At 46.6% G+C, this 22,624-nt stretch overlaps 1 long non-coding RNA gene across 1 annotated transcript in view; it reads left to right on the top strand.

The window, feature by feature from the left end:
• LOC148685146 (uncharacterized) overlaps positions 1 to 7,875 on the top strand; it is a 35,229-nt gene extending 27,354 nt beyond the window's left edge. Inside the window, exons 2-3 of the long non-coding RNA XR_015950914.1 lie at positions 5,903 to 6,005; positions 6,587 to 7,875. This is a non-coding gene — a long non-coding RNA (uncharacterized LOC148685146). The remainder of the gene's footprint in view (positions 1 to 5,902; positions 6,006 to 6,586) is intronic.
• Positions 7,876 to 22,624: the final 14,749 nt, after the last annotated feature.

The following is a 22,624-nucleotide window of genomic DNA, read 5'->3' as shown; positions in this document are numbered from 1 at the left end:
TCACAATGTAACATATTATTGAGAATCAAAAGCCTAGCTAGCAATCCTTGGCCTAGTTAGCAAAGCTTATTGCGCATGCGTATTAGATTAGGTAATGACATACATATTAAATATGAAATGAGATAATGATGAATATTAAAATATTAAATGATGTAATGCTTTATGTGATTGGATAAATCAAAATCCTTTGTCTGAAATGTTATAAATTCCTGCCCGACCTTTGGGCGGGGTTGCAGTTTTGCGAAAAGATTCGACTGTAACCTTATTGCTTTGCAATAAACATAATGGACTCCTAACTCCTCTTGTCTCTGAGTTTTATTGGCTAACTCAGAAGATAAGCCATTTTTTGGCATACAACACTGGGACCTTCTGCATTCAAAGCAGATCCTCTGCCACTAAGCCAAGGCCCTTCCCTGTTCTTGCGCATCTAGTTGTGGGGTATGATTGCAAACCCCCCTCTGCACCCTTCAAGCACAACCAACATATGGTAGAATCCAGGAAGCAACGCCCATTCCCCACTGTGAAAAGTGGGGTGGCAGATGTGCATCAACAGGCCTTCTCTATAACTCTGTAATCAATAAAGTTGTGGTCTTTTTTCAGCCCATTAACCCAATTTTTGGTGTCAAGTGTCTTTATTCTACAATGGGGGAGGGTTCAGGACCTTGCCACAAACTGACTTGGCCACTGCACTGCCCCAGTTTGTATTAAAGGTTAGGGAGAAGCCAGCTAGTTCATCAGAGGAGGATACCGGTGGGAGCAAACAAAATTAAAATCAATGCACCTTTTCTCTAAGGGGTGGGAAAGGTGAAGCCATTCAGAATTCCCATCTTCCTTTTGATCCACTGAAAGAAAAAAAGCTTAAGGAGAGGTATCGACTGCCCTCTCAGCTGATCTTCCTCAGCGTTGCAAAGGTCTACACTTACAAAGCCACCAGAGACACTGGAATATGTGTGCACCTTGAACTCCTGGAAGTCAGAACTACAGAATAAATTTTCTTTCATGGCGTCTCCAGTGTGCTAGCTGGTAATTGCCTAAAGGGGCTCCACTTTCTCATTCCTTATTGCTTGGCTCAACATTTTTTCCAAAATAAATTCTTCTTAGACAAAAAATGTATATTGTGCTTCCCCCCCCCCCAAAGGAGTTCATCAAAGGATCAGACAAAATATAAAACCAAACAAAAAGTTTGAAATAACAATAACCAAAGACAACAAAGTGTCTTGCAGCAACCTTAAAGACTGACCCAATTATTATGGCATCCGCTTCCATAGACTTATTCATTTGCATGAACTGAAACCTTCGTTAGCAGGTAGATAAAGGAGAAAAGGTGGGAGCTGAATGGCAAGGACATGCAAAAGATTACAGTCAGTGATGATTAGATCTTAAATGTATGTTAAACAGCCACACTTACAGTGTCAGACTGGTAAAAGCATTGTATGCTGTCTTGGGTTACATGAGAGGAGCAAGGTGGGATATTTGTGTAAATACATAAATATATCAAAAGTCTGGTCAGGGTCGTCTTAAGTATGTCGAGTGCCCGGGCGCCGTGATCGCTCCGACGCCCCCCCCGCCCCGTTTCTTACTGCAGTGGGTGGGCGCAGCGTGCAGTGCCGCTGCAGCAGGCGCAAACGTGCAGTGCCCCCCTGGCAGCCCGGCGTCCTGGCACCCTGCGCCACCCGGGCTTGCCTTAGAGCCGGCCCCGAGTCTGGTGGAGAGATTTTGTTGTCTAGAACACTGCGGGAGGTCATTCTGAGGACTGTAAGGAGAGAATTTGCCTGCTCTTCCAGTGGCAGCACCTGCTGAGCAGGACTCCACACAGGAGATGCTCTTGCTGGTGGGAATGAAATCTGGATCCAACCTATAATTTCTTGCTGAATGAAGAATTCCAACACAGATTGCAGTTTCTACCAAAATCCTTAATGCTCAAATCAGTGCGGTACACAGGCAAAACATGAATGAAATGCACAGCCAGCGCAATGCATGGCTAAATAAGCTAAGATGTTGATTCAACAGTTGACTTGGATTCCTATTAAAAAGGAGTGGGGTGGGTATGATCTTAGCACAACAAATGGGATGCATCTTTGGACTAGGCAAGCCCAGTGGGTGGGGCCCAGGCTGTCTGTTCATGCCGGACTTGGCAATCTCTGTTTCCTAGGTGATGGAGGAGGAGACAGAACCAGCTCAGAACTAGACTTGGTACCTGAAGCCTCTTCTGTAGCAGGTGCTGGCAGGAGGGATCTGATTCACCACCCACTGCATCCTTTTCAGACAGCCCTGACACTTACCGTCCCAATCTACTGGATCCTGCCATGGGATCGTCAAGCTCCAACTCTTCATGCTTCTCCCATCCATTGTCCTAATCCAACCAGCCCGTCCAGGGCATCTCCACAGAACTAACGGTGAAATTCATTAGGTTCTTCCGATACGCGAATGTGGTGTCCAGGAGAAGCATTGCATCCTCCCTGGTATAAAATATTACCGACTGAGCCCTTGGAAATGGCAATATCCCTGCTACAAAAGCTTAATCTGGAGGGGGGGGTGCTGACTGTGCACGATAAATGGGAAACTCACAAAACTGGGCTGCTCAGAAATGCCCTGAGTTTTGCCCACATTAAACACCCACAAGTATCTCTATTACAAGACAGGAAAAAGAACACACGCCATGATTAATGGTTTGCTTCTAAAATACATTGGAAGAGCATGTTCAATTAGAAGAAAACAATTTCTTTTGTCTGGTACCAAATTAAACACACTCATGAAAGGGATCAAATTGTAAAATCTCCATGCTGCAGTAATCTGTGCCTTTTGCAACCCCTTTTGCATTTAAAGAATAATAATAATTCAAACAGCTTGGAGGGTGCAATGCTATATTGGAGTTTGGTATTGGGTGAAGGGCTGTAAGATTGGGCAGAAGTGCTGCTATGTCAACAGAATGCCAGGTACTCTGCCACCATGAGAAATACAGTGGCTTGCTGTGTGGGACAGAACTGCTACTCTAGCTTCCAGGCTGGTGGATCACTGTTGCTTCCTGGGAGGGGCAAGGTAGCAGGAAGCTTGATGCAGTGCTAATGTATCAGCAGGTTGGCAAGCCCCACCTGCCCCTCACTTCCCTCTACAGCAGGGTTTCCCAAACTTGGGTTTCCAGCTGTTTTGGGACTGCAATTCCCATCATCCCAGACCACTGGTCCTGCTAGTTAGGGATGGTGTGAGTTGTAGTCCAAAAAACAGCTAGAGACTCAAGTTCGGAAAACTTTGCTCCACAGCACATGCAGAAACTGCCTTCTTGGCCGTGGGACCCACTATTGGTCATGACCTGCTTAATCTGCCGGGGGCCTGTCTTCAACCAACCACCTGTCTCCTTGATCCTTGTCCATCCTGGCTTATAAAAGTTAGCCGGGAAGGGCTGGGCGATGGGCTTCGCGGGTTGGTGAATGCTTCTCTCTGTGAGGGAGCCCTTCCAGACCCGCTGAAAGAGGCGGTTATTAAACCGCTTCTTAAAAAACCATCTTTAGATGCGGCCAATATGGCCAACCCCCTTCATGGATCACTGCCTTGCCGTGGCGAAGGGGCTTAAATAACTTAGAGAAGTTATGTTTTGACCAAACGTGATCCACCTGGAGAAGGAATTGGCAAGCCACTCCAGTATCCCTGCCAAGAAAACTCTATGGACAAAGACAACAGGCATGTTCTCGAAGCTATGAACATGAGTTTGACCAAACTGCGGGAGGCAGTGGAAGACAGGAGTGCCTGGTGTGCTCTGGTCCATGGGGTCACGAAGAGTCGGACACGACTAAACGACTAAACAACAACAACAACAAATATGGCCAACTATCGCCCAGTCTCAAATCTTCCATTATTGGGCAAGGTGATTGAGCGGGTGGTTGCTGAACAACTCCAGGCACGCCTGGAAGAAGCGGACCATTTGGATCCCTTCCAGTCGGGATTCAGGCCTCATCATGGGACTGAAACTGCCTTGGTCGCACTGGTTGATGATCTCCGGCGGGCTAGGGACAAAGGTGACAGCTGTTTCCTAGTTCTGCTGGATCTCTCAGCGGCTTTTGACACCATCGACCATAACATTCTTCTGGACCGCCTAGAGGGGTTGGGAGCTGGGGGCACTGTCATACAGTGGTTCCGCTCCTTCCTACTGGGCCGTGTTCAGAAAGTGGTGGTGGGGGATGAGTGTTCAGACCCCTGGGCTCTCACTTGTGGGGAGCCTCGGGGTTCTGTCCTCTCCCCCATGCTTTTTAACATCTACATGCAGCTGCTGGGAGAGCTCATCAGGGGGTTTGGGCTGGGTGTTCATCAGTATGCGGACGATACCCAGCTCTACCTCTCTTTCAAATCAGAACCAGTGAAGGCAGTGAAGGTCTTGTGTGAGTGCCTGGAGGCGGTTGGAGGATGGATGGCGGCTAACAGATTGAGGTTGAATCCTGACAAGACAGAAGTACTGTTTGTGGGGGACAGGAGGCGGGCAGGTGTGGAGGACTCCCTGGTCCTGAATGGGGTAACTGTGCCCCTGAAGGACCAGGTGCGCAGCCTGGGAGTCATTCTGGACTCACAGCTGTCCATGGAGGCACAGGTCAATTCTGTGTCCAGGGCAGCTGTCTATCAGCTCCACCTGGTACGCAGGCTGAGACCCTACCTGCCTGCAGATTGTCTCACCAGAATGGTGCATGCTCTGGTTATCTCCCGCTTGGACTACTGCAATGCGCTCTATGTGGGGCTACCTTTGAAGGTGACCCGGAAACTACAACTAATCCAGAATGCGGCAGCTAGACTGGTGACTGGGAGCGGCCGCCGAGACCACATAACACCGGTCTTGAAAGATCTACATTGGCTTCCAGTACGTTTCCGAGCACAATTCAAAGTGTTGGTGCTGACCTTTAAAGCCCTAAACGGCCTTGGTCCCATACACCTGAAGGAGCGTCTCCACCCCCATCGTTCTGCCCGGACACTGAGGTCCAGCTCCGAGGGCCTTCTGGCGGTTCCCTCATTGCGAGAAGCCAAGTTGCAGGGAACCAGGCAGAGGGCCTTCTCGGTGGTGGCGCCTGCCCTGTGGAACGCCCTCCCATCAGATGTCAAAAAGGAAAACAGCTACCAGATTTTTAGAAGACATCTGAAGGCAGCCCTGTTTAGGGAGGCTTTTAATGTTTAACATATTAGTGTATTTTAATGTTTCTGTTGGAAGCCGCCCAGAGTGGCTGGGGAAACCTGGCCAGATGGGCGGGGTATGAATAATAAATTATTATTATTATTATTATTATTATTATTATTATTATTTATTATTATTATTATTCATATGCAGGGGAAGTCTCTAACTCATGGAGGGCTTGAGACCCATTGCAGAGGCTATTCCTGGGGTGTGGCCTCTGTCTCATGCTGACAGCTTCTAGGAGCCACAGGTGAGAGCTGAGTGAAAAGAGGGTGGGCGAACCAAAGGTAGACAAACTACCCCAGAAGGAGCATGGCATGTCTCCTACCAGAGGTACCGTACTACCCCTCCCCTAAAATCCCATACACTCCATGTCCTTATGTAAAGGGAAAGTATGGAGTCTATTCAGACCAAACTCATTCTCAGGTGTGTGGAAAGCACAGTGTGTAGTCAAAGGGTTAGTATAATGTTTGCATTGAGAGGGTATGGATCTACGTGTGTTCCTATCTGGAAGAGGAACTATCTGGAACCTGTTTGGTGAGTCTTCCGTTTTAGATTTTTCCGCTTGACAGCAGCAGTTTACATTACTGGAGGTGTGGTGTGAAACTGCAATTTAATCTTCCCCATTGCCCCATTGCCTATTTTCTTTGTAACATTTCCAGCGGGCTGCAATTGTTTTATGTGAAAGTGGTATTATTCACCCCATGACTTATAGCCAAAACGCAATGCTAATCCTTGTGTTTTCTTAAGAACTCAAAGAAGCCCTTAAAAGCCTGTAAGACAACTGGGCCCTACCTCTCTGCCATTTACAGACAGCAACAACAAGATGACCTGAATCTGCTTCTGAAAGCTGGTAGGCACAAACCCTTAACTGAGCATTAGACCTGGGAGTCATGGCATAACTTACTCCCCCTGCCCACAGGCAATGCCCACAGTGAAATACATGGAAGCTTACTTCTGAGCACATGTGTAACCAACACAGCATGTTTTGCCTTGGTTTACTTTAGCAGATGCCATACATATCCATGCCTCTTTAAATTGCAAGTAGCTCTTTCAAAAAAGTCAACGTGTGTGTGTGTGTGTGTGTGTGTGTGTGTGTGTGTAGAAGCCTGTCTTCTTACATTTTGCTGGCAGCCAAATAAAACATTTTCATGTGTAGGGAATGAACAATAGATGCATAAGTGACTGTCGTGACTAGAGACTTGCCAAGCCAGGCAGAGCCAACAACTGATTTGATTTAATAAACACAAACAGGGCCAGATTTCAGTGGAGACTTGCAATGGCCTTCTGCATTGTCTGAGAACAGGCCATCACTAACGCTCCTCACATAGCCTGTCCCCCTGCAGGAGAGGGACCAGCGAAAAAGAGGTAACTGCATTCCCATCATGAATGTTTTATTATTCCTTCTTTTCCTACCTGACATTCATTTCACAGAAACAGAGTGCAAGGACCTGCAGCATGCAACAGAGGAAGCAGCTTCCGCCAGGGATGGGGAACCTGTGGCTCTCCGGATATTCTGGGACTCCAAATCCCATCAGGCCCAAGCTCAGCATGGTCAATCATCAGGGATGGTTGGAGTTGCAGTTCATCAACATCTGAGGGAGTTGCATGTTCCTCATGGCGCATGGAAACCCCTTAACAAATGTGGCTATTTAGTTACCATGAAAGGTTGAGGTGGGATTTCCCTTTACATGAGTGTGAAATATGTGCATTAGCCATAGCTCCTGGCCTCCATAGCAAAAAGGGTCTGTCCGTCCAGCTGTCTATCTGTCTAGACCAGGAGAGCTTAATCATAGTAGTTCAGGCATTGGCGATCTCAAGACCAGATTACTGCAATGCATTCTATGGGGGGGGGCGCTTCCCTTGCACTTGGCCCAGAAAGCTAGCGCTGCAATTCTACAGGCATCTGCACTGGTGGCCCACGTGTTACAGAGCCAAGTTCAAGGTGTTGCTATTGGAAATCCCTTAACAGCTTGGGCCCAGTTTACTTGCCCCACTCAAACACTTTGGTCTGGGGAACTGGCGCTGTAGTGCTGCATAATACTCGTTCTGCACTTGGGGGGGGGACAGGCCTATTGTTGTGACAGCACCTACTCTTTGGAACTCCCTGCCAATTGACACCAGGCAAGTGACTACGCTGTACTCTTTTCATCGCCTGCTTTAAACATATTTGTTTAGGCAGGCCTATCCAGAATTATAGACAGTGATGTATTTTCAGCTCTTTTTAGTCTACTACTGTTAATTTTAATTATTTCAAAAATGTTTTTACTACATATTTTTGGGTCTTTATTGGTAATTACAGAAATATGATAAATAATACTAATACTAATATTATTGTGTTTGTTTGTTACTAACTGTATTATGTATTGTTGTGTTTTTATATTGCAAACTGCCTTGTGATCCTCAGATGAAGGACAGTATAGAAATTTAATAAATAATAATAACAATAACATAATTATTTTGATATTTCCTGTAAGCTGCTTAAAGGCTTTAAGGTGTGTGTGTGTGTGTGTGTGTGTGTGTGTGTGTGTGTGTGTGTGTATATGCTGCCACAAGCTTTATACCCTGGTCTTTATTTTATTTCCTTACGTAGAATGTGTACAAGTGTTTAATCTGTGCTTAGTTTATTGCTGATTTAAATTATTACTTAAATGTTTTAAATTGCTGTTCTAACAGTTTTTACTGATAGTTTTATTATTTTTCTCTTTTTGCAAAATACAGTCAAGCGGCATATACATTTTATGAAGTAAGTAAGTAAATAAAAAATTTGTTTGCATTTTGATATCCTACTGGTCAGACTAGATATGATGATGATGATTTTATTATTTATACCCTGCCCATCTGGCTGGGTTTCCCCAGCCACTCTGGGTGGCTCCCAACAGAGGACTAAAAACAGAATAAAACTTCAAACATTATAAACTTCCATAAACAGGGCTGCCTTCAGATGTCTTCTAAAAGTCAGATAGTTTTTTATTTCCTTGACACCGATGGGAGGGCGTTCCACAGGGTGGGCACCACTACCAAGAAGGCCCTCTGCCTGGTTCCCTGTAGCTTTGCTTCTCGCAGTGAGGGAACCACCAGAAGGCCCTCGGCGCTGGACCTCAGTGCCCGGGCTGAATGATGGATGATAATAGTCACACCACTTGCTTTTTGTTTGTTTGATAAGAAATAGGTGGATTGGGACTGCTGTTGGGGAGGGAGAGGGAAATAGACTTTCTGCTCCAGCTACATTCCCATTTCAGGTGCTTCCCCCAACCCCATGCTAACATATAGCTGCTACTAACAATAAATAGACCTGTTGGGAAAGACTGAGGGCACTAGGAGAAGGGGACGACAGAGGACGAGATGGCTGGACAGTGTTCTTGAAGCTACAAACATGAGTTTGACCAAACTGCGGGAGGCAGTGGAAGACAGGAGTGCCTGGTGTGCTATGGTCCATGGGGGCACGAAGAGTCGGACACGACTAAACAACTAAACAACAACAACAATAAAAAAGAAAGAAAATGAAATGAAAGAAAATCCAGCACAATTGCTAGTGGTGCAATTATTGTCATACCCAGCCTAGCCCCCAAAGCCCTGCAAGTTGATTCAGAGATGCATAGCATGAGTGGTTATGGAATCCCTGGTCACGACATCCCTGCAAGGAGTACCACTTGCACAGCAGGACTGCACCTTCTATTCTTTCCTGCGACCCCTCCCAGAGCAGATTTGGGGGAGGTGCCAACCAGCCTTGCAGAACTGCAAGCACCTGTCCACTCATGCAAGATATCCCTGGATCCAAGCCATTATTCCTATTTTGTGGAGAGTGCTCAAACCAGCAGCATCTTCCATACATCTGTTTATTCGTGGCAAAGAAGTATAGGATAGCTACATTATTAATCAATCGGTTGATCAATTTATATTCCACCTTTCTCTGTATGTGTGTGGGGAGTCTTAAGGTAGTTCACAACATCCCTATTCAACAGGGGCTGGGAACGTCCCAAGGGCCACAATCTTTTCTGGGGAACCTCCTGGGGGCCGCACACCAAAGGCAAAAGTGGTCCGTGCATTACATGTGAATTTTACCTTTGTGCAGTAGACAGAATCATAGAATCATAGAATCATAGAGTTGGAAGAGACCACAAGGGCCATCCAGTCCAACCCCCTGCCAAGCAGGAAACACCATCAAAGCATTCTTGACATATGCCTGTCAAGCCTCTGCTTAAAGACCTCCAAAGAAGGAGACTCCACCACACTCCTTGGTAGCAAATTCCACTGCCGAACAGCTCTTACTGTCAGGAAGTTCTTCCTAATGTTTAGGTGGAATCTTCTTTCTTGAAGTTTGAATCCATTGCTCCGTGTCCGCTTCTCTGGAGCAGCAGAAAATAATCTTTCTCCCTCCTCCATATGACATCCTTTCATATATTTGAACATGGCTATCATATCACCCCTTAACCTCCTGCACACACAGGTTTCTGCACACACTAAGACACCCCTCTCTAGCCTCTATCCAGGCAAGCAAGAAGCACTTTCTAGCCAGGCAAAAGCACTCAGAGAGGTTGCAAAACAAGACTTGGTGGCCTGGAAGTCCTGGAGAGAGTCCTGGGGGCCAGATAAGAGAGGCCTAGGGGGCCATGTTTGCTCCACATGCCTGAGGCTCCCTGTTGCTATTAAGCAGTAAAGCATTTTTACAAATTGGCGCACTAAAATTTAAGCAGCATAAAACAGAGAAAGCCAACAATCCATAAAGTCATAAGCTGTAACAGTGGCGGAGGAAATCACAACGGCGACTGCAACTAGCACCTCATCACAGTAGCATAAAACCATCTCAGCTGGCTGTTGAAGCCAAATTTGTTTTCTCAGTGCGTCAGGTTCAGAGGGAAACCGTAGCAGTGCTACTGAAGTTAGTGCTGGAGTACAATTAGGAGCAGCATAAAAATCACTGAGAAAGCTTATACAAAAGTAATGGTAGGGGGACCATCTACTGGTGTGGAATATTGAGTTCATGTAGAACTGCCTGTTAAACTTCTTCCTTTTAAATTAGGACTCTTAAGGCAGTGTGATGTAGTGGTTAGAGTGTCAGGCTAGGACATGGGAGGCCAGGTTATAACCCCCCAGCCAGCTGTGAAGCTCACTGACCTTGGGCCAGTCTCTGCCTCTTAGCCTGACCTACCTCACAGGATTGTTGCGGGGATTAAATGAGGGGGAGAACAGGTATAATAATAATAATAATAATAATAATAATAATAATAATCTCTAATGTAGAGGTTCCAAACTGACCCTAATTGGGTGATAAGAGCATTCTACATAGTGCAGAAGTAAGAGACACGTGACTCTCCCCCACCCCAGGTCAGAAAGTGAAATAGAGAATTGGGAAAGCTTTATATCTTAAATGAGCAATCTTGGAGCTTCTCGAAAAGCTTGCTCTGTACCCCCCCACCCCCCACTGCTATCCCTAAGCCCAGATTTGTGGGAGCTCATAGCTGTGGTTATTCATTGGTAAGGAAATGGTACTCTGTGTATGCTTCATGGCAGAAGGTAGATACATCTCGGGGGGGGGGGGTCGGTCTGCAACAGATCTCAGTAGTAAAATTGAAAAATAATAATAATTGATTGCTTATATTGTAGCCTCAATGTTCCTTATAACTGGTTGCCTCTGACCAATAAACACACTGTTAATATGTTGCCTGACTTATTCAACTGTATTGGCCACCTAATTAATTTTCTGTTAGCATCCCTGATGTTTAGTAATTCAGAGGTAGGCTTGTACAGTTGAGGCAGGTTCCCACCAACCTCAGCCTGCTCTTAGCCTTCCCCCCCCCTGCCTGCCACTTACTTAATACTTCTTAGTTTCTGTGTCACCCCTTTTAGAACTTAGCAGGGAAGTGAAGGGGGAACCCCAGTTAGATGGCTGTGCCTGTCACCCACTGTGAGTCTCCCTGCCTTCCACTCTTCATGTCCCAAAGGACACCAGCCATCACTGGATGGATTTAAAAGGTGCCCCTTTTCAGGGTGTCCAAAATCCAGCATGCTGCAAATGTTGATGGACTCTCAAGTCTCTTCACATGCAGTCAGCATCACCAATGATCAGGGATGATGGGAGCTGTCATCTAGGAATATCTGGAGGACCATTGGCTCTGCTATCCTTACCCAAAAATCATTTTTAATACAAGTACTCGCAAAAAAGTGCTTCCAATATTGCCAGGGGAGATTGAGAATGCCTCACATCTAAAAAATAAATAATGAAATTGTCTCCTTTCTCCATAACTATGAGTTGCTTGCATTACAATGGATAAAGAGTCAGTTGATTAGTTAATTGATCAAAAGCTTGTTCTGCTTCTGTGTGGGATCCTGATAGCACCACTCTATGTGCCTTCAATGTTCATCTCGGTGGTTTAAAAGATATTTGCTTTTAACCCTTCTCCTCCTCAAAATCTGCACCACGGGGAATTGGCCAGCCTTGCAAAGCTGCTGCAAAAACCCCCCTACATAATTTGTGTGAAGTATTTCCTGCTTCTAGGAGAATCACTGCACCCACTAAACACTGCCTGCCTATGCCCCATCGTGATCTTGTCAATCCGGTTGCATGCCAGCTGCCCATATGCTCACAGACTCCTTTCAAACAGGAGATTTGAAGGGAAATAGATCTTTGCTAAACTGTTGCTCTGGGTTAAATTTAATTTGTTGATTACATAGTCATCCCACCCTGTCCTTCTAGGAACTCAGAAGTGTGTGTTGCCTTCTCCCTCCCCATTTTATCCTCACAACAACCCTGTGGGGTAGGTTAAGCTTAAAGATAGTGACTGGCCTACGATCACCCAGTGACTGAGTGGGGATTTGAACCCTGGTCTCCACAGCCTCAGTTTGACACTTTAACCACTATGCCATCTGGGCTTAAAAGGTAAAGGTAAAGGGGCCCCTGACCATCAGGTCCAGTCGTGTCCGACTCTGGGGTTGCGGTGCTCATCTCGCTCTATAGGCCGAGGGAGCCGGTGTTTGTCCGCAGACAGCTTCCAGGTCATGTGGCCAGCATGACAAAGCTGCTTCTGGCGAACCAGAGCAGCACACGGAAACGCCGTTTACCTTCCCGCCGGAGCGGTCCCTATTTATCTACTTGCACTTTGATGTGCTTTCGAACTGCTAGGTGGGCAGGAGCTGGGACCGAGCAACAGGAGCTCACCCCGTTGCAGGGATTCAAACCGCCGACCTTCTGATCAGCAAGCTCTAGACTCTGTGGTTTAACCCACAGAGCCACCTGGGTCCCTATCTAGGCTTAGAAGACCATTTTGACTATTGTACCTTCACTTGTAGGCGTCTGGGACCCATCAAAAACCTTCTCTGAAGCTCTGCGCTTGGTACACAGTCGATGCTGCATCATAGACTGTAGCCAGCCGCACAAGTACAGTGCAGGTTAATTTATGGGGGAAAACAAACCTCTGCTAAAAAGTCACACAATTATGATGGATTAATTGTGCGACTCTTTAGCCAATTAATGGTTCAATCCGCATCCATCTTCATTCGAGTAACTCAAAGTTCTGACAGCCACAGAGTTTTGGCCTCTTGCAGCAAAGAGAAGGACAGAGTGCCTTGGCACCTTTTAAGACCAACCCATTTATTGTGGCATAAGCTCTCATGGACTCAAATCCACTTCTTCAGTTACATAAAGGAGACAATCGTAAGGTGGGGGCAAATGGCAAGGAGCTGCAAAAATGACAGCCAGCAATCTTAGGTGTACATACGTTGGATTGGCACAGCTTTATAAGCTTTCGCAGATTGGTGGTATTTGTTGAGATGATTGTATGAACGCACGGTAGCCGGGCAGGGAACTACTGACTGAGCAAGAAACTGTCGATAGCCCAGACCTCCTGGCATTAGGAAGCCAATTAACACATGAGGAGTGTAATTTTTCAAAAAGAATCCTTTCTCTCATTAAACCCACAAGTGATGGCATTGAAGTTCTCGGTGCCTTGTAATGGAGCTGTTTCCCAAGCGCTGCACGTCCCAGCTGTCCCCCTCTCTTCTCCCCATCCCATCCCACCCCGCCTGCCCCCACCCCCGTGACGGGCCGGCCCTCCTTCCCCCCTCTCTCCCCCACCCTCTGCGCCTCATCCCTCCCCCTCGTGGTCCCGGCACTCACCCGCGGCTCTCCGTGGGTGGCAAGCAGAGGAAGGGCTGCGTGCGACTCCGCTCCTACATCAGACACACAGTCCGGCGCCGCAGTGGTGGCGGCAGCAGCAGCCAGCCAGCCAGCCAGCTAACCTTGCCCTGCTAGCCAGCGAGGTGCGAGCGCGCTGTCGAGGAGCGCTGTCCGCCCCCTGTTGGTGCTGAACAGCCCCTGAGCGCGCCTCTCCGCGCTCTCCTTGCCCAGCCGCGGGGTAAGGGAGGGCGGCGGCAGGAGGGCGCTGCCATGGGCGCCGCGGCAGCTCTCCAAACTTTGCCGGTGCACAGGACGGAGCCCAGCTGAAGGAGGAAGAGCCCGGGAGCCCCCCTGCTCACACGCTGCACGCCTCTCCGCGCGGAGAAGGTAAGGGGAAACGGGGCTCGCCCGGTCCTGCCTGAGCTTGAGAGGGTGGGGAAAGGGAAGTCGAGGCAAAGTCGTGCGGACGCCCACGGGCTCCTGTACACGCGCGGATAGAGGGGTGCCTTGACCTCCAGACCACACGAAAGCGCCAGGGGGCGGCGGGGAGAGAGACTCCACAGCGCTGTCATACAGTATTGCAAATCACTTGCCCCGAGTTACTTCCTGGGTTCTTCTCTCTGATGGAGTCATTGGGGGGGGGGGGTCGTCCTCTTTGCAACCCGTTTCAATGCATGCTGAGGGTGGAAAAGAGTGATTTCCGATCCGTAGGGGTGGCCCGCCATACAGAAGCAGGATGAGTAGTAGCTTCTCATCCGGATTAAGAAATGCTGGGTATGAAGGGGCAAGGTTCTGTGTGCTATTACCTCGGGTAATGCTCCACCGTCCCGTTTGGATATTACATGCCAGAGAGAGAGAGAGAGAGAGAGAGAGAGAGAGAGAGAGAGAGAGAGAGAGAGAGAGAGAGAGAGAGAGACTATGTACTGGGACAGGGGGCAAATGGGATAGAAACACCCTGGCAGAGCAGAGATTGTGTGTTTGTAACTACCCCCAATACTTTTTTAAAAAAAATTAAATCCACCATTACCTCCAGAGTAGGTATGATAACTTGTCCTCAAGACTAAGGGCTACCTGTGTATCCACAGCTATGGAAGAGCCATAGCTCAGTGGCAGAGCACCTGCCATGCATGCAGAAGGTTCCAGGTTCTGTCCCTGGCATCTCTAGGTAGGGCTGTGAATGTCCCCTGCCTGAAACTCTGGAGAGCAACTGCCAGTCAGAGTAGGCAATACTGAGCTAGAAGAATGAATGACTCAGTTTAATCAGGGATTGTGTGTTTGTGTGCATGACAACTTCACAACAACAACAACAACAGAGGATGGCTCAGTTGGTAAAGCATGAGACTCATAATCTCAGGGTTGCGGGTTTGAGCCCCACATTGGGAAAAATATTCCTACATTGCAGTGGGCTGGACTCAGTGACCCTTCTGGTCTCTTCCAACTCTGCCATTCTATGATTCTGTGAAGATCATTACATTACAATTGTGTGTGTGTGTGTGTGTGTGTGTGAGAGAGAGAGAGAGAGAGAGAGAGAGAAGAAATAGGGAGACAATTTGCAGAGCAGGTGCTGTGCTAGAGATTCCTTTGCCCCCCCCCCCATTTAGAAGATTTATCTGAGTTGGGGCTCTTTCCAGACACATCACAGAATCAGGTAGCACAATACTCTGGACGGTAGTGGCTGTGTGCAATGCAGCATCACCAGCCAAGGGATATGATATTGAAAGCCAATGTGGTGTCATGGTTAGAGTGTTGGGACTATTGCTCAGGAACCCCAGCTTCAAGTCCCTGCATAGCCATGAATGGACCTCACTGGGTGACTTTGGGCCAATCAGTAACTCTCAGGCTAACCCACCTCACAAGGGGTAGAGGGAAAAGCCATGTGTGCTTCCTTGAGCTCTTTGGAGAAAGCACAGGCTGTAAATGTAATACAATAAATAGATACATAAAAATAAGTACTACCCTCCATCCAAGGACTATGTATTTCACCTCACTATTTTAAAAGCAGAAGCTGAAAGCTAAACGGTGCTGGAGGAGTATGCATATAAGTTTTCTGTCCTGTGAAGAAACATGTCTCGGACTGTAGACATGTTCACATGTTGCATTGAACACAGGTACAAGCTGCCTCTCTACACATGTACATGGGTTTGTTTGAAAGTGCACACTTGTTGATTTGTACAGCTCAGGTGCAGATAGGAACAAAGGAAGCAGTCAGCTTCTGTGCCTGATGTTGGTCTTTCAAGCTCAGGGTTGTCTGCAACACTGGCAGCAGCTCCCCAGGATCTCAGTCTCTCCCAGCCCTGCCTGGAAATGCCCCGGGGATTTACCAGGAACCTTCTGCATGCAAAGCAGAAGCTCCCTGGCTCTGAGCTATGGCCCTCCTCTCCCCCTCCCCCCAAACACGCAGATTGCTCATTCATTGAATGTTATAGGTGAATAACTCTACAAGTGTGCAGCTAAACTCTTTGTGTGTACAGGTTTGTACACTCCTGTAATGTGCAAACACTCAATCTGAAATTCTCGTATGCAGTTGCGAGCTGTGTGGTTCCTGCTCAGAGATCATGGCTGTGTGTACAGGGTTTCTTCCAAAGCCTGTGAGAGATTTCTTTAGAAAAGGTACATGATACAGTATTCCTTCCAAAATAAGCAGGCAAGGAGGAGAAGGGGTGTGTGTGTGTGTGTGTGTGTAAGATCTCTCCCCCTCTCAAATATATGCCCATACACAAACACACCAGAGCAAATAATGTTGTCCTTAGTGCCAAGTGTAAAGGTTAGATTTTATCCAACAGGAGGTGTGTATACATTTCTTTGTACCATCTCAGCTCCCCAGATCAGAAGCTATGCACCAACATGAGCTGTATGTGTGTGAGACCTACCTAGCCAGAACTGGGAATTCAGCATAACCCTCAGTCCAACAGCAGAGTATGTTCTAACAGCCTTTTACAAAGGTGGAAATACATCTCTAAGGCCAGAGTGTGTGGCGAGAGAGATCTTTTCTCTTTGGAAGCATTTATATAGCATTCATCCCAATCTTTCCTTTAAGAAGTTCAAGGTGGCGCACATGATTCTCTCACCTCTGTTTTATCCCCACAACAACCTTGTGAGGTAGGTTAAGCTGAGAAATTCTGACTGGCCCAGGAACACCCAATGAGCTTCATGGCTGAGTGGGGATTTGAACCTGAGTCTCTGTTGTCCTAGTCCAGGCATCCCCAAACTGCGCCCCTCCAGATGTTTTGGCCTACAACTCCCATGATCCCTAGCTAACAGGACTAGTGGTCAGGGATGATGGGAATTGTAGTCCAAAACATCTGGAGGGCCGAAGTTTGGGGATGCCTGTCCTAGTCCAATACTCTAACCCAGGAGTAGCTAACCTCTGGTCCTCCAGATGTTGTTATCAACCCCAGCCAGGGATAATCAGGGGTGCTGAGAGTTGCAGAACAGCAACATCTGGGTGGCCACAGGTTACACCCCTGCTCTCTCCATTGCACCAAACTGGACCTCAGGAATACACTTCCTGTGTATGCATGAGAGAGACAGAAAACAGCTCTTGTGACTGGTCACAGCCACTCCATACATTCAAAGCACATCTCTCCCCACTCCAAGCATCCTGGGAACTGTTGTTTGCCAGGAGTGCTGGAGATGCTAGCTTAATAACTACATTTCCCAGGATTCTTTGGTAGGGGGTGAACTTTAACTGTACATTTTGGCTGTGAGCGGTATGTCTCTGAAACGCATATAAGAGTCTGTGACCCACAAGTCTTCTCCTAAACCCTTCTGCCTAGGAATAGAGAAGGAAACACATTGAGAGGGTTGTGTTTCTGCATGAAAACAACCTCCCCCCCCCCCTGCCACTGGAGCTGTGTGGGAGAAGGGGGGGGTGCATAAAACTAGGAAATCTTAGCCCAAAGGCAAGAAATGGAGATGGAAAAAGGGTCTCCCCTGGGAAGGTACATAGGAAGCCGTCTGGTATACTAAGCCAGGCTGTTAGTCCATCAAGCGCAATATTGTCTACAGTGACAGACAGGGAGCCTCCAGAGTTTCCCAGGCTTACCTGGCGATGCTGAGGACTGACCTTCTGCATGCAAAGGATGTTCTCCACTTTTGAGTTGCAAATCCTCCCTGCTGTGACTGTGTATCAGAAAGACCCTTCATAACATTGCTATTATGTTTGATACACCCCCTCAGAGAAGGAGCTATAAGTGGGAGAAATCTCAGAGCAAAGACTGAGTGGGTGGCATGTGTGTGCGATTTCGGGGTACGCAGATATGCCTTTGTGTGCACACGTACGTTCCTCAGACAGACGCTTCCCTTTTTCCTTTTTTTGCAAGAGCAAAGGCTGCGTGTCAGAGAAACTCTTGCCCTCCACCCTGCTCTGTTCTTTATTTCCTCATGCGACAGAGACACAGAAGCGGCATACTCAGTGCCAATTCTGACGCAATGATTTGTAGGGATATATATTGAAAACGTCATGGCAGGATGGAAAATCTACATATGGTTCTGCAGGGATATGCCGGTCATTTCCCTTTCCAGCAAAATCTTCAGGTTTTGCACTGTGGACATAAGAGTTTGCCACTATACCCCAAAACATCATCAGTGTTCAAAGGGGAAATATGTTGTATTCTGAGAGAGAGAATGAGAATGAGTTACTCCAGTGGGAGTTACAGCAGGAATAGTGATCGTGGAATCATAGAACTGGAAAAGATCCTCGAGATCATTCAGTCCACACCCTTGTCCAATGCAGGTCTTACTCTAAGACATATGACTGCATTGGGGGGGGGAGAGGTCATGATCAGTGCTAAGTTTTGAGGGAGGCATAAATCAAGTGTTTCTTTCAAAACAGGCCCATTCCTTGTTCATTATCTGCTACATCCAAGTCAGAGCTTGATCCAAAGTTCAGAATCATTGGACCTTTCTGTCAGTTTGTTTGTGCTGGTGTTATGACCCCCTCAGATTTGGGCTGTGTCTATGTTTTCTAGGGATAGAAACTGATAAAAGGATTGCTTATTCTTCTGTCTTTCAAATGATCAATCAATTCATGAATTGCTTTACATTTCATTCAGTTTGCATATCCTTAAATCAGGGCTAGTGGCCCTGTTGTTGGACCCCCAGTTCCCATCAGCCTCAGCCAGCATGCCTAATGGTCAGTGATGATGGGAAGTGAAATTCCCCATCCCTGCCCTAAACCTTCAGTATAGCTCAATATAGTTCAAATTGTCTGATATACCTGCAATTTTAATGAGAAGAAGTTACCACTCTTTGCTAGAGGGGAAACTATCTTAAATATTACCTTTTTCATTCCCTTGTCATTTTGCCACCACCAATAGTTGTTGTTCCCCACCCCACCCCCAGAACTTCTGAATCTTTAATCCGACTAGCATTTTGCCTCACTGAATGAAATTTGTTCACCCCAATTAATCTGGTGAATGTAGTATAGGGCAGTGGTTATAGTGTGCTGGGTTCAAATTCTTGGTCAGCTATGAAGCTCACTGTGTGACCTTGGACTGCTCAGATAGCCAGATTGCTTCACCACATTGCTGTGAGAGTAAAATGTAAGCCTCCCTGAGCTGTTTGGAGGAGGAAAAATATATTAAAAATGTGATGCTGATTGGAATCAGCTGACGACAGCTTCCAGACCTAGCATTTTCTTCCCACACTATTATTCCTTCCTAGAACTCGGGTGACCTCCTTACAGCAAGACCTACCATACAGCTTATATTTTTGTGAGCGAAGCATTCTTCTTTTGTGGGTGGAATATGCACGCATAGCCATTACGTTTGTGTTCAGGTTGTTTAGTGCTGTGGGTCTATTGTAGATGGACTTTATTGATGGGAGAAAGCACTCTAGAGAATAGCTGTCATTAGCTGAGCAGGTGGATTCACTTGAGAAGAGACAAGGTGCCCATGATTGCCATAGAAATTGCTTGTCGTTATGTCGACACATAGCGCAGATTCCCTCTTCTTATGAGCATATGAACATGCCTCTTACTGAATCAGACCTCTGGTCCATTTGGGCTGGCAGTGACTTTCTATACAGGTCTTTCCTAGCCTTGCTAAAGATGCTGGGAATTGGATATAGGGTCTTTTACATGCGAGAGCCGTGCTCTCCCACTGAACTATGGCCTCTTTCCCCTGCCTAAGGGCATTCCATCACTCTCCATTAAATATAGAACTTCATATTTATCAGTGACACCATTCCCCCCCCCTTCAGAAATATAAGGCATTCAAAGCAGCAGAAGCTAAGATGAAAATCTGCCATGTTTCAAAGCTGACCGGTGTTCTTCAGATCTCACATCTTGCTGGTTAAAATCCAAACTCGGGGTACAAAATTGTGCAAATTTAAGTTGAGAGGCAGCTTGGCTGAAAAGGCAGAATCCAGCAATTTCACAGAATGGTATCAAAGTTCATGGTGCCTTGTCTGTGTTGAATCCCAAGATGCAGATTTACAGAGTCAAATAGAAACCCAGAAGACGTAGCCTCTCCAGCATAGCAGCTGCAGTTACAGCTTCTTGAAAAACTTCAAGGTTTTTTTTTAATAAAAAAGACGCATTTAAACTTTTTTTTAAAAAAAAGTGGGTAAGATGTGTATCTGTATCTTTTCCTGCAACCGGCGTGAGCAACGGAGCTTAAATCAAATCCAGCAGCAGATTTGTACAACTACAGAGTCCATGGATAAGCAGTTTTATTTTTTGCTTAAAATGGGAACAGTTTCACGCTAGGGAAGAAAGGTCAAAATGAGCTGACCCTTAGAGTCTTAGGGCATTAAAGGTGTGTGTGTGTGTACTTGCAAGCTTCCAAATGTACAGTATGCATTTTATATTTGCAAAAGGCACCCCTGATACTGAAGCATTGGCATGAGGAGCAGTACTGCATACTCTCTCTGTAATGAGCTGGCACACTGCACAGAAGGTCTTATTGCAGTGGTGGGCAAGAAAATGCCATTAAAAGCTTAGAACTGATGAGGGCAGTAGGAAGAAAAGCCCAGAGACTGATTCCCTCCTCAATTTGGTGAGCAGTCCCCATGATGTAGCAGCTACCAGAGCATGGAGAGCATAGCTTGTACATGGCATTTGTATCCCACCTTTCATCCAAGGAGCCCAAGCCAGCACCTCTAATTCACACATCCCCCATACACACACAACCACCATTTTGTCCTCACAACAAAATGAGTCTGAGCAACCGTGTTAATCCTCCCAAGTCCGTGACCGGAGATTCGAATGCGAGTCCAGTTCAATCTGCTCTAACACCCTGGCTATCTTTTGAAGTGAAGAGGTCCGGAGACGAATGAGAAAGGAACCCAGGGAAGCAAACACTTCTGTGATAAAGCAAACACACACACTCCAAATTAAAAATGCAAACAAAACAACAACAAAACTGCTTAAAGCATTCTTTAAAAGACAAGAAAGCATCTAGAACGAACTCATGGCCAAATCATGGGCTTCCTCCAAATGCTCAGAGCAGAACTGTTGAAACAAAAGGACCTAAGTGAGTCATGTCCATTAACTTCAGTGGGTCTACTCTGAGTAGGGCAAGCATTGGATACAGCCCTCTGTGTCTGGGCAGGCCTACCAAACAAGAAAAGTATGTCTTTAAAAAAAGCAATGTATTGCTCAATTCATTTCAAAATGGAGGGCCGTGGTTATGCCAAGTTTGCCCCCCCCCAATTCTCCCCTTGCTCTGAGTGGCAAGTCATGCCCTTGTATGTGCATTGTATGTTTATTTCAAAAGGTGGCTTGAGAAAAACTGTTATTTTTTAACTCTTCCCCTCCCCCAAATTGCCATAAGGGGACTTGGCCAGCCTCACAAAGCTATTGCAAAAAAAATTCCAACATAGAATTTGGAAGGGACCCTGAGGAATGACCTAGCACCCCCCTCCCCCTGCAATGCAGGAATCTCAACACACAGCCTCCCATCTAATTTTAAACCGTACTAAGTCCTGCTTAACTTTGCAAATGTGCTAGTAATTTTATTGCTACACCACTAGGGGGGACATAATTTGCATGAAGTATTTAGGAAAATAATTGTGCTTATATTAAGTGTTGCCTGCCTATGGTCTCAGTGTGATCTTGTCAATCCAGTTGGTTCTATGTGCAACTACAGGCATAGGCAAACTTGGCCCTCCAGATGTTTTGGGACTACAACTCCCAACATTCCCTAGCTAACAGGACCAGTAATCAGGGATGATGGGAGTTGTAGTCCCAACACATCTGGATGGCCGAGTTTGCCTATGCCTGTAGTTGCACATATTATCACAGACTCCTTTCAAAGAGGAGACTGAAGGGAAATGCCACCATAGCTCTGGGATGAATTTTATTTATGTCATACCTTTTCACCCCACCTTTTCCTCCAAGGAGCTCAGGGCAGTGTGCATTGTCTTTTTTCATTCCCATAATATCCTCATTACAACCCTGTAAGGTAGGTTAAGCTTACAGATAATGTCTGGCCTAAGAGCTTCATGACCGAGTGGGCATTTGAACCCTGGTTTCCACAGCCCCCCGTCTGACGCTCCAGACACCCTGGCTCAGAAGACAATTGTGACTATTGTGCAAGACTCTGGGATCCACCAAGAACCTCCCTCGGAAGCTCTGCGCTTGGTACACAGGCGATGCTGTATCACAGACCGCGGCTTGCAGCAGCAGAACCGTGCCGTGCTATTTATGGAAGTAAATAAACCCATGACATTTGGATCTTTCTCCTTCAATGAAGCAATGGTGGCATCAGGTGGCACATTGACCTAAGACCTCATGACCATATCCTCTGCTCCCATTACTTCGTGCTAACATCAAGGTCAGGTTTCTCCAAAAGGCTGTGCCCCATTTTATTTCTCAGGGCAGATTTCCACAGGAGTTGAATCTGAAGGGGGGGGGTGAGTTCTTTAAAACAACAACAACAACCCCCTCCCCACCCTCAAAAGCAAAACCCTGTGGCACCTGCTATATTAAAATATTTTTTTAAAACCACCACAAAGCACACAGCAGAATTGGCACATTAAATACACGAATGCTTTTTTTATTTTATTTTAACCGTTTCTCCAGCAATATGACTGCAACTTCCTTAGATGTGCCTGTGTCCGGTGCAAGGTGAATTTAAAGGACCTAGTTTATGGTCTCCCTTCAATGGCAAAAATTGACAAATCTCCTTGTTTCTGCACAACCACTTGCAGTAAGCGTACCTTACTGTTAATGATAGCAGCACATCTATCACTCTGATCCAGACATGCCTTTCATTATAATAGCCAAAGTGATAGATGAACGCCTTACAAATGGCTTCGGCATAACCATAAAAACGGACACATCTGACGTAATCTATCAGAAATAAAACTTCATCTCCTGGATTTCTTTTTTGGCCTGCCTGGTTTTACAGCTA

This window comes from Zootoca vivipara, chromosome 7 (genome assembly GCF_965207765.1).
Source record: "Zootoca vivipara chromosome 7, rZooViv2.hap1.1, whole genome shotgun sequence".
NCBI classification, from domain to species: Eukaryota; Metazoa; Chordata; class Lepidosauria; order Squamata; family Lacertidae; genus Zootoca; species Zootoca vivipara.
Note: the sequence above shows the minus strand (reverse complement) of the source record. Positions and strands in the feature narration are given on the sequence as shown.